The sequence below is a fragment of the Ambystoma mexicanum genome, chromosome 6p, assembly GCF_040938575.1.
Source record: "Ambystoma mexicanum isolate Mex_15411 chromosome 6p, UKY_AmexF1_1, whole genome shotgun sequence".
Taxonomy (NCBI): domain Eukaryota; kingdom Metazoa; phylum Chordata; class Amphibia; order Caudata; family Ambystomatidae; genus Ambystoma; species Ambystoma mexicanum.
Window position 1 is genome coordinate 504713459 of NC_090935.1, and position 20805 is coordinate 504734263.

The 20805-nt window shown below is 45.0% G+C and overlaps 1 protein-coding gene across 4 annotated transcripts in view; it reads right to left on the reverse strand.

Annotated features, from left to right (window-relative positions):
• LOC138511558 (ATP synthase subunit C lysine N-methyltransferase-like) overlaps positions 1–15859 on the reverse strand; it is a 409142-nt gene extending 393283 nt beyond the window's left edge. For 3 of the 4 annotated variants that reach the window (XM_069627317.1, XM_069627314.1, XM_069627318.1), the window contains exon 1: positions 15709–15859. The gene's annotated coding sequence lies outside the window, so the exon portion shown is untranslated. The remainder of the gene's footprint in view (positions 1–15708) is intronic. The other variant, XM_069627315.1, reaches the window with a different exon arrangement.
• Positions 15860–20805: the final 4946 nt, after the last annotated feature.

Genomic DNA, 20805 nt, shown 5'->3' on the forward strand with positions numbered 1-20805 from the left:
CCTGTTTTGAAGGAGGAATTGATGAAGGCCGTGATGAATGGGGCCAAATCATGTGCAGAGTCCTTAATGATGGGAGCTGGGCAGGGGTCACCTTGGCAGTTGGATGGTTTAATTCTCAAGATGATATTTTCTACCTCAGTGATAGTGAGTGGTGAGAATGCAAATGGTTTAATGTTAGCTGAGTCTAGAGGGAGGGTCCTTGCCGGGGAGAGCAGGCGGTTGTCGAGCTTCAGACTGTCCCGTTTGCCTTTAATTTTGGATTTTATTCAGTAAGGCTGCTTGAATGTTGGCACACCATTTACTATCTTTAGTGAAGGTGTCGGGGCGGGGAGGGGAAGCCTGGAGTTTCTAGCTCTTTTAGGATCCTGAAGAGTTTCTTTGTGTTCGAGTCAGCTTGCAATATACGGTTATTAAGAGACTCTTTTTTTGCAGTGATAATGGCACCTTTGTGGGTGAGTGAGGCAAGGAAGAAGCCATCTTTATGCTCATCAGACGGGTGGCTTTTCCAGCGATTTTGAGCACAACGTTTAGCTTTACGGAGCACTCTTAACTGTGGGGTGAACCAGGAGTTAAGATGTGCTTGTGGTTTAGACTTCCCAAGTTTGCTGGGTGCTATAGAGTCTATAGCAGTAAGCATAGTTTGGTTGTAGGTGTCTGCTAGGGAAGTGGGATCAGAGCAGGTGTCTGTGGCAGCATTGAGAGATGGGAGTAGCAATGGGAGGAGTTTCTCCTTGGTTATGTCCTTTTTACTTCTAGGGGGGAGGGCTGGGGCTATCAGGGTCGGGATTTCGAGGGGTTGCTTCAATATTAAAAGTTAAGATATGATGGTCAGACCATAAGCAGGGGTATTAGCGAGGACATTGATATTGCAGTTAGAGCCGGCTAACCAGTCAAGGGTCCTGCCTTTGATAGGAGTGGGTTCTTGAATGTACAAGGTGAAGCCGAGGTCGGTTAGTACATTCTCCAGATCTAGTGCAACGGGATCTTTCAGGTCACTAAGACCCAGATTAAAGTCACCTAGGATGATAGTTTGCAAATTAGTTTTAGTTTTGTCAAGGAGGAGGGTGGATATTTCACCGACAAGGGATAATGCCGGACCTGGGGGCCTATAGATAAGGTGGAGGGTGGCCGTTTGATTAGGCGTTAGTGATAGTTTGACTGACAGAGTTTCAGGTGATTCAGGTTTGGAGTCAGATGCCACTCTAAGACCAAGAGAGTTTTTATGGATGAAGGCCACACCACCGCCTCTGGTTTTGGCAGTGGTACAGTCACATCGTGTGATGCCATAGTCAGGCGGTAAAGCCAAGGATAGTGAGGGGCCAGATGCGGCATGTAACCAAGTTTCGGATATAGCAATGAAGTCAAGGTCAGAGGTGGTGATGAGGTCAACAATGTCTAGTGCGTGTGCTGGGAGAGGTCTGGCGTTGATAAGGGCACCCTTGATCAGAGGCATTTTAACCCCTGTAGTAGTGGATTTGCACGTAGTGGTGAGCGAGGGTGAGCCGGGTGGTGTTTGTGGGGTTTGCTTGGTGGTGTTGCTGCGGGTGTGTCGTAGGCGGAATCTAGTGCCTAATCTCTTGTTTCTAAGAGAGAGAGAACAGGGTTGGTTAGGGGTGGGTTTCCTGGCGAAGTGTTCCAACCACAGAGCTGGGTCATTAAGGTATTGGTTGATGTGGTTACTGGAGTAGTGTAAGCCTGTGGTGGTGGCTGCATGGCTCATTATATGAGTCACACTGAACCAAATCATATCAGTCTTTGTCCTGCCCTGGGGCAGTCCAGCACCGAAATGCGAGGCAATTGTCCCCTGAACAAGATTATCAACAGCAACCCCAGACACGTGTTTCGGTCTGGTTGGACCTCATCAGTAGGGTGGAGCTGTGCCTCTCTAAGAATAGTGAGCAAGGGGTCCACGTCTGGATTCCCCTAGTCACGTGTCTGGGGTTGCTGTTGGTACTCTTCTTCAGAGGAGAATTGCTTAGCATTTCGATGCTGGACTGCCCTAGGCCAGGACAAAGACTGATAGGTTTTAGATATTTCTCCTCCATGAAAGATAGTGAGCTAAAAAGACTCTGGGCAAGTCTCTCGTAACCGGGACTACTGTCTGGCAGAGGGAATCCTAGGACCCCCCCCCCTCCCCCTTGTTGTTTTTTTGCATATTTAAGTAACTTTGTGTCTCTCCCTAAGTTTGTAGGGGAATCCAGATGTGGATCCCTTGCTCACTATTCGTAGAAAGGCACAGCTCCACCCTACTGATGAGGTCCAACCAGACCGAAACACGTGTCTTGGGTTGCTGTTGGTACTCTTGTTCAGAGGAGAATTGCTTAGCATTTCGGTGCTGGACTGCCCGATATGTTTTAGATATTTCTCCTCTGTGAAAGATAGTGAGATAAAGATCTCTGGTAACCGGGACTAATGTCCGGCAGAGGGAATCCCAGGACCCCCCTTGTTTTTTGTCCTGATTAAGTAATGAAGTGAGAGGCCAGTGAAGTACAGAGGGCCAGAGAAGGCAAAGTAGAAAAGGAGACTGCAGTAGGATTGGCAAGCTCTTTGTAGATTTTGAAAAGTTCAGCCGTGTTTTTAGTGGCCACAGAGATGCAGGCTTGGATATAGGCCCTCTTCTTCAAGCAGATGGAAAGTCTGTATTGCCTTTGGAGCAGGCGGCAAGCAAGTTTGTCAGAGGAGGTGCTCGAAGCCTGCTACTTCCGCTCAGCTGCTTTGCACTTGCGTTTCAGAGAGGCTCGGTCAAAATCATAACAGGTGTTGTGTTTGGAGGCAGGCTTCATGCGGATCCACATGACAGGGGCAAGGATGTCCAGAGTGTTGGAGATGGAGAGTTTAAGGTTAGTAAGGGTTGTATCAGAGTGAGAGTCAGTGGCTTGAGTAGGAGGGGGAATGAAGGTGTCGCAAAAGTAGCAACTGACACTCACTTCACTTCATAGGTCAAATGACGGAGAAAGAGACAGGCAGTGTGGGTGGGGGCTTAGCCGGCGGATCCAGGAGGTCGATGTGAAAGGACAGGAGAGCATAATCAGACCAGAAGAGAGGAGTACTGAGAGGGTTGGCAATGGGGATGTCTGCAGAGATGAGAGCATCCAAGGTGCGTCCGGCTGAGTGGGTCGGACCGGAGGGAAGAATGGAGAGGCAAAGAGAGTCACAGAGGTTGCGGACGAACCCAGAGGCTGCATTAAGGGATAGGGAGGTGAAAATTGAAGTATCTGAGGAGGAGACGTTTGGAGGTGGAGGCCAGGAGAAAAGAAGCGATAGAATAGCAGTTAGAGAAGATAGGGGAGATTGAAAGCACCATGGAGGGAGAGCGCATAGAGAAGAAGGGTGGAGAGGGACAAGCTGCAGTGCACAACACCAAACTACGCAACACAGCAATTCAACAATCTAGAGACAAGTGTCCAGGAAAAGGGAAAAAAGCCTAGGTTACCCTCATATAGCAGAAGAGCAAGACACCTAGAAGAGCACATGGATTTGACTTTCCTAGATATAGGGGGAAAAGCCCAATTTCTAAACACAAAAACACTGCTGGGGTGGCTGCCCCACTCCCAGTATTAGGGAAGTGGCAGAAGAAAGTTCAGTGAGAAGTGGAGTGGAAGGAGTGGCTATATTAAATGGTGGAGGTAAGAATAAGGAGGAATGAAGCATCAGAGTGACAGTAGATTGGAGGTTGAGGCAGTAAGAGCAAAAGAGAAAAGGTATGCATGTGCAGGGGTGAGCCCGAACCCTGTTCAAGTGCAAGGCACCTAACAACTGGCTAGTGCAGGGATATGTAGGAAGTACCTGTGGGAGTTTAGCCAGCCAGCACTTACGGAGACACCTCTAACGGATGGTAGCCATTAGACAGTAGGGATTACCGTTTGATAGAACTGGGTTTAAGAGTGCCTGGGTTAGGGAGGAAATCCCAAGGGGTCGAGAAAGAGAGGGACGGCCCTAAGGCACACAAATATTGAACAAAGACCCTTGACCCGACCTTGAATCTCAGAATGCTTGTGTGCCATCCATGACACCACAAATTCAATACATCTTTCCCAGTGTCAGGGAGCAGGAAGAAAACAAATGTGTGTCTCACGCAGAAGAGAACATTTTTTCTGGGAGTTCAATGTTGCAGTTTCCTCACAACAAAAATGCAGCACACCAAATAATGGTCTGTTTCCCATTCCCCAACTTACCAGAAGGTTTCCGTAGTAGTAAAACACATGTTGGGCTCTCAGAGACACACAGAGAGGAACCGTAAAAGAGATCTCATGTTAGGGGATTGAAAGCACCCATGTAGCGGAAGGAGTAATACATTCCAAAATGGTAAGCTGATCCTTATGTAGCTTTAGACCAGCTCCCTGAGAGACCACCAGGCCCAGTCACATGGACCAATGGAGAATAGCACAAACCGCAGCACATGTGCATCCCATCACCCTGGAGCCCACCCAAAGCGAGGAGCAGTCCCCAGATAAAAGGCAGCCACCCCGGTAGCCTTTGTGGGTCCAGGGAGGAGCATTGTGAAAGAAGACCGATCCTGGGACACCCCAAGCAGGGAGGATTAGCTAGAAGAGGAAGCCATAGCTGATACAGCTGTCAGAAGGGAGCAGCAGAACCAATGTAGGTAAGCGGGCACCAACTCGGATGGATATTATAGTAGAACAACAAATAGTCAATATGGAGGTATTTGGTGCTAGCCAGATCTACACAACACTGTGTAGAACTAACTAATACACAGAACAGTCCTGAATGCACCCTGGCAATTTTTGTAATAGATCTATTTTTAGATGCTATCCCATTTCAGTTTTAGACAACACGAGTTTGGGATGGGCCATCATCTTTAACAGAGGTCTTTACACTCAAGAGCTACTGGAGAAATTACCAATGATCCATTTCATTGTTTAGATGGCTGAAGGTCTATCACTGATGCACATATCTTATTGCATCATCTTGTGAGCAACATTCCTAAGTAGTTAAGGTTATATATTGAACATCTCATTAGAAAGTTCTGAAAAACTGGGATTTGGTCCCCTCTCCCTGAGAGATTGGCATGTTGGTTTCAGTTCAGTTTCTACCTTGAAACCCAGCATCAATAATAATCAATACAACTGGGGGATAGGTATTGCAAAGGGAAGCATTCTTTTTTTAACTGGGGACAACAGTGATGCTCACTATTTATCTCCATTGCAATTATTGTTCCTGATGTTCCCATTGCACAACTTTTTTAGGCGCCATTGCTGCGGTCTCTAAAAATGAATGATATAATTCCCTAGTGAAGCCATTCTTCCTCAGCGATTTGTAGTCTGGTAGAACTATGATAAAAACCTCTGACAGATATCTTTAAATCTCCCTCATTTCTCTGCCTCCTCTCGTGAAACGTCATGGAAGACAGCAATGTTTTTTTTCTCAGCCTGATGAAAGCCTCAGGCCTTTATTGACGCCCATGTTTTTCTGAAGAAAAAAAAAAAAGGGAAAACAAGTTGCCAAACAGCGGCTGACATCTTGCAAGGGCGATTCCAGACACTATTTTTTACATTGTATACCGAAGTATTTACTGTATCCATTACATAATTACCTAAATATGTACATTAATAACTGTTTTTATATTGTGCCTAGGGGTGTTGGATTATTATTTGTTTTAAAGTAACTTTAAAGCATCTACATTGTTTTCCGAGTTGGGCGCTAACCCCAGCGGTATTACCGCCGGGGCTATTGGCCCTACCGCCAAACCCCCGGCGCTATTAGCGTCAGATCATTGTTATCCAAGTGAAGTACTGCTCTGCCCTTGATCTCAGAAGACCTGTGAAGGTGCATCAAACCCTTGGAGTGATGGGGACAAGTATTCTCGACGTTCCTGGTAACCCTGCAAGTGAGCCTTTTCGGAAGTGTCCCTGGGCCATCCAGTGAACTGTCCAGCTTAATACTGGGTTGCCATGCAGGAGCGCTGCCGTTTCAAGTTTCGTGCCAAGACTTTGGAGAATACCAGCTTATCTAACAAAGCACCCTACTGCCGAATTTAGGTGACAGTCGCTGAAGGCGGTTTTCCTGTGTTCCTTCGTGTGCCCCGAGATCTGGTGCATCAGTATTTTCTTTGTTCTTCATAAAAATCAAGAGTTACAGCTCCTGTCCCAAACCGGAAGTATCGCACCCGAACCGAGGGTGGGAAAACGATATCGCTGACGCATTGAAGGTTATTTTGGCCTTCTCTCTATGCTTTTACGCATGCATCGAACATTCCAGACTAGACTCCATTCATATTAGGGTTGGAATTATAAAGCTAGGGTTGCCATCTCTGAAGACTGTTGCTGCTATACGAGTTATTCACCGTTTTCCTTTGCAGGTATTGGTGGAGTTACTAACTTTCTCGCACTGACTCCAGTGAGTATATAGATCCCACAGTGTGGTGTTTTACTATTGCATTTCAGCATTCATTTGTGTTGTTATTGGGCCTATAATAAATAGTATATTTTCATATACTACTGTCGAATTGTAATTCTTGGTTTTTCACTGTGTGCGCTCATTGGAGACCCCTGATCACTTTCACTCCTCCTGAGATTAACCCTTGACTGCTCTCCAAGCTACCATGAATTGGTCTGGTTATCTTCCAGCAGTGTCCCCTGTTCATCTACCAGGGGTGGCCTGCTAATCTGTCCACCAGGCCAGAGTTTAGAAATCCATTCTAACACCTTGTACACTTCAACTTCTCTTGTCGAAGAACGTGTGACAAAGACAACCAAAACAATGTACTCACCTACGAAGTCCAGATCTATTGTGCACAGCTGATTTAGAGGTTGAGGGGCAAAACGCTGGTTGCGATCCTCTATCAAAAGGAGCCCCGGAAGAAGTGACAGAGGTGGACCTAACATCCACAATGACCGTAGCATGTAATAAAGATGGAGGTGATCTACCGAACACAGGGGGATGGACCAAAGAAGATCTGGTCAATGTTTTAATGCGCAAATCAGGGTGGAACCTCAAAGGATGTTCATCACCCTACGAAAGAGACTGAGAAGCACAAACATTTAGACTTGTTCCGAATTACCCGGATTGCCAGACAAGAAATTACAAATTTCTTCTCCAAATCTGGAACTAGTATTGAAGCAAGACCGACCTTACCCATTCTAGTTGCAACTATAGAGGAAGGGATGAATGATCAAAGCCTCCTAGATGCGATTGAGGGGTTAAACGGTCACAATGTCAATACTGAGTCTGATGTAGATCAAATCTACATGGACCAATTGGTAAATTAATTCACTATCTAATTTCCAAGGTGAACTTGAAATGGGAACTCTGACTCTCCTTACGGAGTTAATTTCTGGCAGTAGTGTAACATCTATGCTTTCTTCGACAGAGAGAAGTAAATCTGTGATGCACCATACATTCAAGGATATGGATGAGAAGATAAAACAGATATCCCCTTCTATATCAGCTCTAAACTCTGTACTCTGTTCCTTTGTAGAGCTGTATGAGAACATCAAGGATGAGGGGCAGGCACATGCCTCAATGCTGAGCGAGCTCATCATAGAAATTGAAGAACTTCACGTCTGAAACCTTGGCAATGGAATAAGGGCTGTTAAACAAGTGCCACTAGTCATAACCCTGTGACAGAAAGTCCTATTCCCAGGGTTATAGATGAAGGTAGTGATCCTATACTCCAAGTGAACTTGGCATCAGGTAGTCAGAGGGGGGCTGAAGAGAATCTTATCACTAAAATCAACTAACCCAGATAAACACGATAAGGCCGCCCATCCTGCAAGGGAGGGGTGGCAGGGGGGGAGTAAAAAACAACACAAGAAACATCGCCAAAGTATTCAGAAATTCTTGCACCACATTCATAACACAGAGGGTGCAGCGGCTTTGGCTACAAAAAAGTGAAGAGATCCTCTGCCAAGAAAAGTCATCACCCCAATCTTCTTTGGGCCAAAAAAACCTATAAACACTGACAGAGCCACATGTAATACAGCAGTTCCTACCACTGTGGAGGACAGACCCTCAGTACCTCTGCTATTGTTACACGAAGACTGTATTGCAGCCAAAAGCGATGGTTGGTCACAAACAGAAGGTACTGCTGTGAATTTAGAGCAAGGGAAATTAATTTCAGCTCCCAGAAAAACCACTAAGTCCTGTAGTACAAGGCAGAACACCACTGAAACACAGACTTCTACAATTTCCAGGATATGGGCCAAAGAGAGCTTAAACATGTGGACGTCGCTTCACAATGTGCAGATCCATCAGGTTATATACTTAGGGATCTAGCTTTTGATATAATGGTAAGGAAGAGCGAAACGCTACAAAAGCTTACGCACCACTTCTCCACTAATCAACTTTGTGAAATTGGTTCATATGATAAAGAAACCCAATGTGATTTGGCAAGAAGGAACAAGACGTGTAAAGTTTCGACACAATATCGTCAGGCCAGCTGCAGCACCTCTTTACTTACTTCTTGTAATCACCTATAGACAAGCTCACTGAGATGAGACCCATGATTATTGAGGCCAAAATAAAATCAGGAAAATGAAAGTGCAAACCGAATGAATAGACGAGGTATCAAACAACTTTGCTCACACTCCTGGATAAGGGTACTGATTTGCCAACTGCATGGATGTTGGAAAGAAATTCTACTGAAGCGCAACATTTCAGACCATTAACACTACTGGTGGAGGATAGTATCTGTAATAAAACGAGTCGCAAGGTTAATGGTTATTTGTAGCAGATCCATTCTGACGGGGGAAATTGTAGAGGTAATGCAAAGATGCCTTCCTTGCCAAATAAGACACATAAAAGACTCTTTTACATTCTTAATTATAGAATAAATGCTGTATAAACATGCTGGACCCGATGTATAATCTGGGGCTCATCTTGAACAGATCAAATGCATTGGACTTGTTCAACGAGAAACCCAGATGAAGATTGATATCAACGAAGGACATTGCATTAGTGGAGTTTTGTGAAGGTAAGAGAGACAACATTGTTGCAGTATCAATTCATCATGTGCTGTTTATGTCATGCTGCTGGGTTTGACCTGCGTCTGTGCATTTGCAGACCTGACTTGGGGTCAGTCGCAAGGGGTACAAAAAACACTGGCATGCTACCTAAGAAATGTAACACAGTCATGGGCAGTGATTTAAGAATCTTGTGGGCTCAAGGGAACACCCAAATAGATATGTGTCTGACTGACAGGCATGTAGCAGTCCCAAAACCTATTGTAGTTTGGAAATGGCTCCCTTCAGTTTTTGCTAATGAGAGCCCAAGGCAGGGTCCATGAGCACGAAATCTTTGGCGTGTCCTCTGATGCTCCAGGGGAAGAATTTTGAATAGTGATACTGTCCTGGACCATCAGAGGCTGCTGAGAGACATTGCTATTGTCCTTAGCTTGGATGCTTAAGTTTTAATCCAGGCAACTAGTGCCTTGGAGTACCTAGTTTGGAATGGATATTCAATGTTCACGCAACCAGACACAAGCACTTTAGGGGGTAGACCTTCAGGAAGATTGATGATGGCCATTAGGAACACCTCAAGATTTACAGGGAGATGTGTTCCGGGGAGCAATGGGGGTGTGTTAGTTGTTTAACTGATCTCAACTAGAGATACCAGAGTGAGCCATATACTGATCATCAACATTTACTGGTATCCCTCTCTTTCTGCATTAATTGGCCTAAAGGTAATCAGCAGAAATCTAGAATCCTATAAAATCAGCACCCCTGAGGAAGAAATAATTATTACGGGGAACTGGAATGCAAACTGCCTGGCCCTTGAAGTATATGCAGAATTAGTGGTTTCTATTGATTCGGGCTACCAAGACAAACAGAGGGAACCTGGTGTAGTCTGGAGGGAACTCTGCACAGCGTGGGACCCGCACATTCTTAATGGCCAAGTTAAAGGCGATATCCCTCAGGGTACAACGCGGTACAGGAGATGCCTCACAATCTTGTAGCGATTATGTTGTCTCTCTCGCAACTTGTTTGTCTTATGTTCCAACTTCACAGTCCTTAATAATAACGCTAGTGATCATTCAATATTGAAAACCCACTTAAATGTACCGACTAAACCATTGATCCAATCTATATGTTCAAATATCACTATTAATACACAAAAGAATCACATTTCTTGGACTCAGTGGGTGTTCTGAAATGTTAAATCTAGTGCTGTATTCGATCTGGTGTACCACTACTTTTACATTTAAGACTGTACTTTTCTCGGTAGAGATGTTTCAACCGTTTATTGACCAAATGGTGTCAAGGATTTGCACCCGAGGGTGTTTACCTATACATCGGTCTAGTTATAGTACAGAAATGCAAGAAAGGAATAAATTCATGTGACCTGGTATTAGAAGGATCAACTCTTATGAACATAAACAAGAAGCAATAAGGAAGCTAAAGCAGAGTTACAAAAACTGGTTAAAGACTAACAGGTTTTTGCGGGCCCATAAGGACAGAGAGAACATGCTTAATGTAATAATGGCTAACGATGGTAGGAACATTTGGGCTATGGCAAAGGTTAAGGAAGGGAACCAAGGGGAAGCCCTAACTAATCCTATTGCAGCACAGGATTGGTCGGCACACTTTGGGAAATGATATCCAGCTACATTAAACGGATAAACAGCAAGAGGAATTTGAGGGCACTTGGCAGGTTAATATTTCTGTGGAGCAAATTTATAGAGCAATTTTGTCAGCATCTAATTCACATGCACAACCTTTCCAATAGGGTTCTCTTTTCTGGGATCTTGGCTCTGGTACAGTTCATATAATTTAGACATATTTTGGAAACCAAAAATCTTCCAGCAACCTGGAAACTTTCGACTATAGTCCCAATTTATGAAAAAATTGGACTGATTAAACCCACTGAGTTATCGTCAACTAGCGTTGCTAGACGTGGTGAGTAAGATCTTCTAAGTCAGGAAACAGAGGAATGGCTAGGGTCCTCAGGTATACTATTGATGTTACAGATAGGATTCCGAAGAAGGATAGGCACCAATGCCAAAGGTTTAGTTATAAATACACTAATTGAATAGGCTGGAGACAAAGGAGCCGACCCCCTCTATTTAACGACTGTGGATCTTAGCCTGGCCTTCAACTTGGACGATAGGAACATGCTATGGCGGATATTCTGAAGTTGGAAATCCATATTCATGCCAACACAGCAATACAAGTGAGGCTAAACGCGCAGGGGCACTTAATAGGGCCCATCCCTATACCAAGAGATTTATGGCAGGGGTGCGTGTTGGCACCCTGCCTAGTCAACCTCTATATCTTACACATGGATGAATACTTAGCCAAGACTTCTTACGTTCCTCCGAGATTAGACGAGGAGAGATGTTATTGGCTGAGTTAGGCCAACAACATTATATTATTAGATAGGAATCAAGTATCCTGCAAAAGAACTATCGAAGCTTGCTGTATACATAACAACAAAAGGCTGAAAGTGAACCCCAACAAAGCTAGTATTATGAGCTTTGGGGGAGTTACGAACAAACCCCCTAAATTCTCTGGGTTGATGGGAGGTAAAATATTGGCTGTTGAACACAGTGAAGTGCCTGGGATTTAGTCTTGCTAGAAACACACTTAGGTCACTATGGTCTAACTCATTATTGGAGAAAGCAATACAGTTAAGGGCACAAATGATGTACATCTAGAAACAAATATTGCAGATTTACTTAATCGCAGTTGATTACTTTTTATAAACAAAAAGGTATGCCTGCTTTATTATATAGTTGTGAAGTAACTGCATTCTTGCAGAGCTACGATTTTGATAAATTAGGTTTGTTTGGCGAAAGGTATTGAATATTTCAAACTGCGTGCACATTTGCTTCCTGCGCTTTGAGCTTGGCATCGCCTCACTGACATGCCTAGTGGCGTATTTTACGCACGTACATGAAGTTAAGGTTTGCAAAATCACATTTTGTTTGTACTATTTATTGTGTAAGCATTTAGCAAAAACCACTATGAGAAATTATAAATATTGTTTAAGCAAGCGTACCAAAATCTTAGAAGAATATAAATTATCCAAGGAAAAGTTTGGTTTTAACAATGATTTATTAAAAAATAAAGTTTTAGAGAATCATTGGATTAAAACTTGTGAAGAGAGGTTCATATAAATTGTGTAGGGATTTTTCTGCAGATAACAAAAAGAGAGGTACTCCCTCAAATTATTCAATTTGCTGCCCATACGGGAGATTTATAAGAATGTTCCTGAGTATAAGATTTAATTGAATTCACACTCGGGAGATTTTGTAAACTAGAGGAGAAATTACTAGTCTACTAAGTAGATACTGTCTGAAGGCAAACAAATCATTAAAACACTTATATAGTGATTGCTGCTCTTCGCAAGAGTTAAGAATACACTTTTTTTATTGAATATGTGCATGAGGAACGTGTTCTTAATACATCTACTTTTTGGGTGAACAGATTTTATGGGGTCAAGCAACCTTGTTATTAATTAAAGTTGTAACTTTTTTTAAAGAAACTGAAATTGAGGATTTGTTATCATAATTTATTTGAATTATTTCATTTTATATGTATTGCACTTGACCAATGATTGCATTATCTTTGGGATGAAGTGATCTTAAATGATTCTCTATGTATTTTGTCTAAGGTTTGAAATAAACCAGTCCAATAAAAAAAGGGGGCACAGAGGATCAGGTATCAGTAATGGAGCAAATACTGTTCTTGCCATTTGGAATGCCAGCTGGGGTTAGTCATTTAACCACCGCTTAGACCGCACTGGGGCATAAATGTCAAACATCGATGCTAACTTTGGGGAACTATAATAATCTCTGCTCTGAGCACAGTCACCAAAGACCTCCAGTCCAATGTGATCTGGAACATCATCGAAACAGGAGAAGTTGTGGAACGAAATCTTGCCAGGATTTGTGTAGATGTCTAACGTCAGGCCTGTCCTTGGAAACTGATTGAAGAATCTGGGATTCTGGACAAACTGGCCCTTTGGAAGGATAGAAGATAGAACTGTCAGAGATTGTAGTGCTCCTTTCAAGCTTGTGGGCCCATTGAAGGGATAGGGACCCCAGAGTCAGATAAAGAAGGGTGTAAATCGGACTTGGCTGTTCACTAAAATGTGTGGCAAGCAAAGACAACCATAAAGATTCAATGATCAGTGCCACAGAGAAAACACCCAATGTCTGGTTGGCTTAGGGAACAGATTGGTTACTGTGGCCTAACCCTCAGCACACCTGCTCCCTGCGCCATTTTCCAGCTTGGCATTAAGGTGAGCATGTGTTTCTGGTCCCCCAGCCCCCTTTTGTACCATCATGGTGCTGCAATTCTCACCTTGACCCTCGCAGGCTCCATAGCTGCGTCACAGCTTCCCCCTTCAGGGTCCCGCCTCCCACACCCTCCCCCTGGCCCTTATTGGTGCATCCCTCCTTATCCTGGGCCTGACCTGGGCAGCCCTCCGCATCTAAGGGCAGCTCCAACTGAGGCGGCTACAGATAGTGTCTGCAGGTGTCAGCAGGGGAAGCCAGTGGCCAGCCGTCAACCAGCCACGACGATTAAAGTAGGTGTGGCCCGGGTGGGGAGTACAGCTATCACTGCACTCTGGAAGCCCTGCCACGCACCTACATTGAAAACATAGCAGGCAAGAATGTTAATGCTACCCAACTTAACAACTAGACAGGATTGTGGGTGTTAGCCAGTACCACATGTAGCTCAAACTGTGAACATTAGCTTGCGTCACATCTAGACAGGATTTGAATGATGTACAATTCCACCATTTTGGTTATAACTTGTGAATGCTAGCCTGAGAGTCACATCTAGATAGGACTGTGAATACTGGACATTGCCATATTTTTGCCACATTTTAGTCATATCTAGCTGCATTTCCGTCCCGCACTCAACCTGCATTATGAAACCTATGCCTCTCTCCCACGAAACAGGACTCTCAAATCTAGGTGTAGCCTCCTTCTCTGCCTATTCTATTGTGAAACCTCTAGCCGAATCATTTTGAAGTCTACAGTACGTATACCTCACACCACCAGTGTGGACACAGGCCGCAGGCACAGCCAAGCAACCATGCACCGTAGAATACTTCTATCGCCATGCTCATAGGGTCTAGCAACGCATATAGCCTTCCAGACTGAAACACCTACTGTACCTCAACACCTCTGCCACTAGCATACAGCGACTACCATCCGAAAGGAACTCGGTATAGCTGGCCACATATTGATTCTCTCAACAATAGCAATCTATCCCAAACCACCAAAAGGGCCCCTCCTCCCCAACGTGCCTCGTCTCTCTTTGGGCTGTTTGGTCGAGCGTAGCCTGCCACCCAAGTCCTAGACTGGCAAAATGCACACAGGCTTCTCATCAGCTAAACCCTTTAGAATTCTCCAGCAAATTGACTACAGTCACCAGGAGCGGTCCTACCAAAAAAGCACATTGAGGCCACACAAGTGGGAAAAGAGCACTATATAAATAACCAAATACAATACAATACATAATGTCGTTTATGAATGTGTGCTCTCCTGGGCTTTTTTGGATTTTTGCTACGGGTTATGATGGTGGTGTTCTCACTCAGATAATGTGCTTGCTAAACACAACTCACTTTCAAAATGCTCCATGCTGATAGGTATAGTTCACATGTGTACTTTGTTGAGCCCCGTCTACTGACACACCGGAAGCTACAATGCGATTTGGCAATATGGCAGCCACAAAGCAACGTGTATTCTTAAATCCAAAACCAAAATAAATTCCTAAAACAATGAGCTGCCTTTGAAAGTATTGGCTCCCATATGCAAAATATATTTAATTGCATATCCTCATTTGTCTAGTGGCAGAGCTTTGGTTACATATACAAATAAAGCTTTATTTGGTTTGAAACAGTAGCAGATGGGAAAGTCTGTTAAAACTGACAAATCCAAATCTGTCCTTTCCACTTGGTTTCCGCAGCAGTAATTCTGCCAAAGATGCCCCATACAGTACAATGCATACATGCCAACCGTCCCGATTTAGGCAGGAGACGCCTGATTTTTCAGTGAAAAAATATTGCAATTTTTCACGTTCTTCTGCCTAAAACAATTGTTTCGGCGATGCATTCTTATAGGAAAAATTGTATCTCATGATTTCTGTGACGAAATCTCCCTCCCAGGTGCATCAAAATGTTGGCATGTATGCCAATGGACTCTATAAAAATGGGGATGAACTCTTGCCGCCACCACCACTTATAATCCGGCGGTAATTCCGCCAGAACAAGCGGCGTAACAGTAATTCAGTTTGGCAGTATTTAGGCAGGCTTAGCGCCAGAACCCCACCCAACTTGTAAAGAGGTGCAGTCTTTAAAAGTCTATTGGAGGCAACCCTTCTCGCCCATGCACCCACCCTGCGCATCCACCAGAGGGCAGGTAAATCCCATATAGAGAACGGAATGGCAGTTATAGGTTCCTTTGTGAAAGCAGCCGTTTTGATTCTCAAATTTTGCACGTAGAGATCTCTTGTTTTCTGTACTGTTTATATTGCACGTTCGATCGGCTTATGAATAAGCCAGGTGCTCGTGGCCTTTGTGCGGACATTTCAAATCATGAAGACAAAACTCCTCTATAAAAAAAAATGCAATCATCTTTATTATCATGCAGTACACTCCCTGAACATCCAGCACGAGATGGACGGTCTGCCCTGCCACAACAACTCTGCAAAGAGTGAATTTATTAACACGCTGGAATCTTTCACGCTTCGGTAGCTTACGGTTTGACATGATCTCAGCCCCCACGTATCTACTCACCGGGCTCTGTCAGGTCGTTAGTACTAATTGCCCGGACATACAGCACTGACACACTCCAAAACTTGTGAGTCCAAAATGGTAACCCGAAAATAGCACATGACTTCAGAGTTCAAGCCCCTGCTTAGGGTTCCTAGGTGGGTGTGGCATGTGCCTATCGTTGTCCATGTTAAGGAAGCAAAACTCGAGCAGGACCAATGGAAATGAAGAAACGTTTCTAAACCGCCCACCGAAAAAGCCAGCCGCCTGAAACTAAGAAGCCATGAAAGCGAAGGTGCGCGGTCTAGTCTCTAAAAGGGTGCAGCTGCTTGCTGAAAGCGGAAATAAATGTGTCTGCTTCATTGTTGGGAGTCTAAACTTACAAATGTTTATACACGTTTCTGACAAGACTGACAAACTATTCCGTACAGCCGAAAACGAAGGAAGGCTACAAATGTACTGGGTACCAAATTAATTGGATTCCAAATTAATTTGACACCTTTATTTTTCCTCGCCTTCCGGCATGCAAACACAGTTTTGATTCTATAGACGAAATCCTACGTTGGGGTTATAAGACTTTATAAGGATTCAGTGCTAAGAAAATGTATCTATATAAATGCGCATAAAGTTAACATGTTCACTCTCAATATAAAGTGATAGTTTCCCTTTTTTGAAAGCACCACTTCTTATATGGGGGCCTGCTATGGGCATCCAGCAGGCCCCCATGGGTGCTATGGGTCATCAGCAAATACATGCCAACCCTCCCTATTTAGGCCTGAAGCTCCCGATTTCCCTGTAAAAATAAATTGCTCTTTTTTACTGTCTCCCACCTAAAATATCCCTAACCCCAATGCAACTCAATGGGGAAATGTCATGCTCCTGATTCTCGTGAACAAATCTCCCTCTCAGGGGATCTAAAACGTTGGCATGTATGTCAGCACCTTAGAGGCCCAGTGCTTCTGCGAGGTTGCCGGGGGACACCCGGTCTTATGTGGGGCAGTGCGGGCCACACTTTGGAGGGTCACACACCATACTCCTACTTTTTCATAACAAACAAACAAATGTTATGGAAACATAAATGATACCCTCCCCGTTACAAAACGACATTACTTGAGCCACTTCAAAATTGTAGGATCGACAACAGAGAGGATATGCCACTGCTACACACATGGGGTTCACATCGCTATAGACATACAACACATTTCAATACACTCTACACACAACCCGCGGGTGACAGTCACGGCTGGCAAACTGATAGTGGAATGTTGAGAGTTCGACCACGGGTTACAAAACCCTTTTATTCACCTTGTGTCAGTGGAACATCCACCACTGAATAACGCCATTGTTAGCCGCTGGCACCATTTAGAGCATCCCTCCAAACTTATGAGAATACAGCTTCACATCCATTTATCTGGGACCAAGTTAAGCACATCATTAATGCAGCATCTAAGCACATGTCTACTGAGACTTCGCTGAGCACTTGCAGGACTGCAGGAGACCAGTTCACTTTGCACCAGCGTCCCTTCAGGATAGTCATTTCCACGGGTCTGGGTCCATTGATGTTACAGTTCAAAGGTTGGTAAAGCTGCACCTGGGGCCACATCGGCTTAGTCCCTTGATGTTGGGGCAGGCAGCGAGATGCAGGTAGCAGGGTGTCCAATTTGCGCCATGCTCAGTCGGTGCCATGATGTTGGGCAGTCAGCGAGACGTGGGTAGCAGGGTGTCTAGGCTGCGCCTCATGATGTCGACAGGGCAGGGGTGTCGGCATGTTACTCACTCCCCTTTTCCTTGGTACACTCCCCCTGGCAGGAGTGTCTCTTCACTGTAGTGGGACAGGAGGGCGCACAAGCACTTATACCAAGCTGCAACCCTCGCTTGTTCCTAGCGCTTCTTCTGGTGGTGGGTTTGAGGGCTGCAAGATGTTGGTTGGCCGGACACAATGACTGGGTGTCTGGTCCACTTCGTGTCCTCCCCCAGGCAGGAGACACTGCTGCTGATGGGGCCACAGCAGTCCTGACCAGTCCCATCTTCCCTTCTTCCAGGCAAGACGATAGGTCTGGTGATGTACCAGCTCAAATGGCATCAATAGCACCCAGGGCCACATAGGCCTGGTCCATGGATGGCGGGTCCGGCAGGGTGCACACCAGTGGAAGGGCGATGAGGCCATTTGCAGAGCTCTCTCCCCCAGGCAGGTGTGTGGACAGTACACTGCCATTACCAGAGGGTGCCCACCAGTGATAGGGTGAATTGGGGGCAGGGTGTCGCCGGTGGCAGGGTGGTATGGCCATCTCTTTATTCAGCTCACCCCAGTCAGGAGTAGTTGACATTGTCTGCCAGCACAGAGGCAGGGCGATGAGGCCACTTGCTAGGCAGGACGACCCTGGTGGCAGGATGTCAGTCCTCGCCACTTCCTTCATTTTGGTAACACCGACTTGTGTACTTGCATAGCACGCTGTGCAGGTGCGAGGCACACTGGGCTGTGTGAGGTATCTTAGCACTGGGTTGGCCAGGAGCGCTCTCGAAGCAGCATTCCTCAATGCAGACTTGCACTTATTTGTTGTTGCCGTAGTGAGTGTAGGAGGACACCCATGGCATTGTGCAGTGTCATTATTTCTTTACTGCAGTCCTCTGCTTGAAAACACACAGCCTTCCTCACAGTAGGCATCCATATAATATTTATGGATCACGCTTAACTCCTGCTGGTGTTTTGCTTTTGTCTGTCACCGCCCATGGACCCGGGATCATTGTGGGGTCATATGTCTTCTTTGTTCTTCATAGCGCCGACATGGAAGCGCTACACCTTTCCACCGCCACCCTGGCCCGGGATCATGAAGGGGGCACCAGCATTGATGGTCTGTTCTCTTTCTTTATTCCACTCCGAGAGGGAGCTCATTATCATTCACCATTTCACTTTCCCAGCTCCGACCCCAGAGCACTTTTCCCCTTCTCTCCAACATGGAGCTGCTGATTTCACAACCGGCAGGCTGGTTCTGTTGCACCTGGGGCTGCAGACACAGCAGAGTGCTGCCCCCATCATTGGTGGAAGCGGGCAGCCTCTGTACTTTATTTCACTGTCAGACCCGGGACATTATTCTCTCCCCCCCACACACTCCGGTGTCGGAAGCGCACTGCCGGCCGGGATACGGGGGGTGGCAGTGGAGTCGGGCACTCACTTTGAAAGTGGCCCCTAGGGGACCCTGACGTCTATGGAAACAAGGCGAGTCACCACACACGATAGATACGCCAGACACGAGGTTGTATTCCCAAAGCTAGGGTTTATTGCAAAGCAAAAGTCTCAGTTGACCAACTCGGTCTCACGCCCCGCAACGTGTATCTCTAGACCTCGAGGGACGCAAGAGAGCGAATTACGTACATCAGTTACATATATACAAAATGCATATCAAACAATCAGCTATGACATGTTTAACACCCCCCTTTTATTGGGTTTCTTTGAACTTGGTGTGATGATGGACATCTCCGACCACTATGACACCTTCAAACATCTATTCTAGTAACAATTTGCAATTTGTGAGTGCAAAGGCATCTTTCAATTGTTGAATAGAACACAGTGCTTCTGTTCTTAGAAGCGAACTACATACGGGGGGAGTTGCATTCCGGACCTTGCTATCTATTAGGTGCTAATCGCGTCCTGGGAGCCGACATGCTCTAGCGGGTTCAGCAAAGGGGGGCCGTAAGAAAAGCAGAATTCAAGCCTCTAGCAGTATTATTCTAACATATTCTATCATAAAACGAGACTGGCTGGCAGCTGTGCAATGAGTAGATGCCCTGCAGCTCTGCTTCATGGCTACATTTGGGAGGGACCCGGGCATTCTTCCTGGCGCTGCCTACGTTTGTGTTTCAGCGAACTCTTGTTATCCTCACGGCCCTGCGGCCTTGTCCTTTTCACATACAGACAACAATGTTTCACAGTCGAGCAGTGTAAGCGGAAAATATACTGCGAAGGAATAGGAACAGAAAGCAATGAGCAATGGTTAGAAAACAAAATGGCGATTCTTGTTACATCAAAATGGCCATTCATTGGCAAACTCGAAAACCTATATTTTGTCATATTGTGCATGAGACGGTTGGCCCACGGCCACCAAAATACTTTTGCGGTCTCAAAGTAGAGGTATCCGTATTTCTAGACTGACAAACCCTCCTTTGGCCGTATGCCAAACGTCTCATCTATTTATTGAAACCTCCTCTAGTGATGATGAATGTGAAGTACTTATGTCTGAGTCTTGCATGCTATCGTGGACATCATTGTCTCCATCAATATCTATTGCCATCATCTCTTTTAATGCTCTCATCTCATTTGGGTCTGGGTCAGTTCGATCATGAGGTTGTTTTTTCTTTGTTATCATATGCATACATCCTTCCATACATCCCTCAGTTACCTCAGCGCAAACTATGGGTAAACAATGTATACAACAACAGCACGTTAGGAATATTCCAAACACCACTACTAATATTGAGATCAACTTCCATCCCCAAGATCGTAGTATTCCCCAAAACCAAGATCCTATTCCCCAGCTCCCTTCTCCAGTAGGGAGTTCAGAGCTTAGGGCGTGCATTTTCTTTATTGCTTCAAAGATCGTGGGGGAATAGTCATCGACATAAACGCAACATGCTGATCCCACTATTTTGCAAATTCCCCCACGATCAATCAGGATCACATTGAGAGCCATTCTATTTTGCAGCGTCTTTAACCTGATTCCTCTTTCTTCCAATGTCATGTTAAATATTATATCTGTTGTTGTGTTTATTGTATTCTTTAGGATTCTGGACAGTTGCCTTATATTATAGGAGTTCACTATCTGCCCTAAGAATGGAATTAATGATTTTGCTACATCAGTTGCTATTAAAACACCTTTTGTCAGTCCTTTTGACTCTAGTTCTGGATAATCTGGCCATGGCTGCTGTTTCTAAGAGGAATACTCCTGGGAACAGTAGCCCTAGGTAACATGTACCTCCCCAGTTTCTGGGCAACCAAGGGTATGCTTTCTCCCCACATATAAAATAAACTGGATCACCTACGTATGCTGGTTCTATTTCCCATTTTAGTACCACTGTATTCATACAACCAGCATATGTTCGAACTAAAAAAGAGCCTTTCTTTTT